We start from the raw sequence: 2,837 nt of genomic DNA, 5'->3' as shown, positions 1-2,837 counted from the left end.
CTGGACATTCCGCCATTTTCTTCGGTGCGTGACGTAGGCGCGACGCAAACAAAATGGCGCTGGTGGCCCAGTTTTGCTTACGTAACGTGACGCCAACTTGACGTTTCGCCTAAGAAACTGAAATGAAGGCACTGAATGTAGCGTTATCAGTAAAGCAAACAGTTTTCCTCCGCAGTAAAAATAAAGCAGCTATCTCAAAGCATATGATTATTCCGTCGAAAACGCTTCTCGCTTCCGTCGTCTGCTTCAATAGCTAGGATGCGTGTCCCCGGAAAATAGAATGAGTCATCGCATGTTGGCGCCAACGCGCTTGTTTTCTTGCTTGAGACAACGTACGCGACCTACCAGTGGTAATGCGCGCACGTTCTAGGCCACGTTATCGCTACCTCGTGAAATGCAAGTGACTCAGCCCGACTCGGCTGGCTGAGAAACGGCCGAATATCACCGATAACGTTGCGCACGCCAGAGATATCCACTTGCGCAACACAAGCGCCGGCGCTGCCATCTCTTGTTCACTTCGCTGGTTACTCGCACCGCGGGAGGAAACTTCAAGGCGCCGCCTTGCGTACATTTCTTTTTATAAATTAGAAAGACGCCGTTGTCATAATTTTTGATTGCGCGAAAAGGCATTAATGTTGATTACAATAGAAATGCAGCAGCGAAAAGGGATCAACGTTGCAGGAAGTTTGCTATGTTCAAGCAATATTATTCCGTATAAATGCGTTCTTTTAAAAAATGATGGCCCCAAACACAAATGCCAACACCCCCCGAGAGCGATGCAAATACTATGAGCACGCTTTATGAACAAAAGATTTTCATGGCGCCAAACGACGGGGAAAATGTGGCGATACGCATTCCTCTCGGCTGCTATTGCATATGGCTGCTCATTAGCATAATTCGCGCGGCTCGTCGCACCACAAATTATGGCGGAAAATCTCGGCAATGGCGGTCCAGCGCAACGTCAACCATCGTCAAAATGACGTTTACGAAACAGCCCTTCCTGTGACGCTCCTCACGCGAAATTCCTTCAGCCAATCAGCAAGCTGGCATGGCGCATACCTTGGATTGCCACCACATATTCGCGAAATTGCAGATGCATTGCACTGGCTTCTGTACGTTACCGCTCACATTCTTTTTGAAGCGCTAACATCGCAATATAACTACCAAGGGCTAAAAAATGTATTAGTCTATAAAATTTGAAGCTCCACGTCACGTTTCGTCATCTTGATGAAAACGCAAAATTGCATTTTGTAGAACTTCCGTTTCCCTAAAGCCCCTCCATCCACGCGCCACCGCCGCCTTCTTAAGTAGCGACAACCGCCTTTTCCCCTCACACCAAATCCGGTTCCGGCATTTCCGCTTCCGGCATTTCCGGTTCCGGCATGTCCGGTTTTAAGATTTCCGGTTCTGGCGTTTACGCTTCCTGGAGTTGCGCTGCGAGAATTTCCACTGTGATTGCAGACGATGGTGAGACGCCCGTGCTTAGCAACCGATGCTAATTTGAGTTGCTCGCTCTAGCCATTCCACCAAGCGTCATTCGTGTGCATCTACGTGCTTGTTTGCGTACGCTGCGCCCGCACGCTTTGCCTGTCGTCCCCTTTCTCTGACAAAGTGCGGAGAGCCATGGGCTGGGGCACAACACACGAACACAATTCGCCGTACACATCTGCTCGCGTCACAACACTAACACAACTCGCCGTACACCTTTGCACGCGTTACAACACGCGCGCACGCACCAATTCACTGCACACCTCCACTCATATCGCACAAGAAAAGCACACTTGTTTTCACCATGTCACTGAATGCCCTCCACGCAAATTTGAACTTGTTATATTTCATAGCTTCACGTCATTGCAGTTCTTCACGCAGTGCACGCACTTGGGACGTTCGTTACCTTCGATGTGCCGTACGAGACAAGTTCAACCTCAGAATCAACAGCATAAACTCTATGCGTCTGCCGTACAAATTGGCGTCGCGAACTCCTTCACTAAAGTCCCTCCATACGTGCTGGCTGGAGGGGATGTATGCTTCAAAACAAGAAGAATTCAAAGGGGACAAGCTGTTGTATTCCGCTGAAGTAGTAGTTTGCGGTCGCTGTTTTCCAAATGCACGAAAAACGGGAGCGGTCTCCAAGCACCCAGGCACTACATTCCACTGTACGTTGTCTCTCGTGGCACAACTTGTCGCAGGTTGACGCGAAGCAGCGAACACGACCAGATCGCCGATTACAGTAGGCGGTGGTTCTTGGATGGAATCGCATTAACAGTTTCAACCGCAGCTGGTGCAATTAAAGCCTCTCCGTAGACGCGAAAGTAAACAACGCTAAAAAACATAGGGTCACTTCCACTCGGAACAGGAAGCTGAAGCTACGTAAGTTCCGCTTGACGCCGGAAGCTGAGGGGGTGAGTGGGAGAGGAGCGTGGAAGAGTAGGGCAGGTTGGCGGTACTTAACCAGCTGGTCGGCGGTGACGCGTGGATGTAGGGGCTTTACGTTTCCCGGCACAAATTTCAAAGCACGTGACCTCTCGACAGCCAATCAGAGAGTAAACATGGCGGATAATGGCGGCCATTCGTGTTGAGAACAGCGCCCCAAGTATCACCGATAGCGTTGCGAGCACCACAGGCAGCCGCTTGCCCGATGCGAGCGCCGGCGCTGCCATCTCTTGTTCATTTCGCTGCATACTCGCACCGCGTGAGGAAACTTCAAGGCGCCGCACTGCGTACATTTAATTTTAAAAAGTCGCCGTTTTCATTACCTGTGATGATGTGAAAAGTCATTAAATCTTGATTACAATACGAACGCAGTAGTGAAAATTGCAAATAAGTCGAAGGTTTGT

This window comes from Dermacentor andersoni, chromosome 1 (genome assembly GCF_023375885.2).
Source record: "Dermacentor andersoni chromosome 1, qqDerAnde1_hic_scaffold, whole genome shotgun sequence".
Lineage (NCBI taxonomy): Eukaryota > Metazoa > Arthropoda > Arachnida > Ixodida > Ixodidae > Dermacentor > Dermacentor andersoni.
Note: the sequence above shows the minus strand (reverse complement) of the source record.